Below are 557 nucleotides of genomic sequence, written 5' to 3'. Positions count from 1 at the left end.
AGATTAGGGCATATTGCCTGCATTTTGTCCACAAGATTCTTTTGTCGACGCAAAAATGAGATCAATGAGGTCAAGGGCTTGTAGAAATTACAGCCAGCATTTTTTTAGACTTTCTGCATGACAATATCGGTTTGATGCAGCAAACACCAGACTCGAATGAAGTTGGGTTTCACCACTTGCTGTATCCGGGTAACAACTCCTGACAGACAACCTGTCATGTTAGCTGCGCCATCAGTGGAACATCCAATTAGCTTATCTCGCCACAAAGAACATATTGAATCGAAAAGTTTTGTAAACATCTCGAACATGGCGACGCCTGTGTGCCGACCAGAAAAAGGGATCATAATCAGGTGGAGGTTTTCAATAGCAGACTTCTGGTAGCACCGCACCCGAACGTTAATCCAAGAGACCTGCTGAGCATAGGTTGATGCATCAGAGGCCACAGAAAACGCCCATTTACTGCCCAAAATCTGAGCGATATGTTCAATTGATATTGCGCAAGCAATCCTGGCATAGGAAGGAACTAGATAATCATTGCAAACACCTAGTTTCGGAAA

This window comes from Plasmopara halstedii (assembly GCF_900000015.1).
Source record: "Plasmopara halstedii genome assembly, contig: Scaffold_526, whole genome shotgun sequence".
In the NCBI taxonomy this organism is placed as follows: Eukaryota; Oomycota; class Peronosporomycetes; order Peronosporales; family Peronosporaceae; genus Plasmopara; species Plasmopara halstedii.
This window is presented reverse-complemented; position numbering follows the sequence as displayed.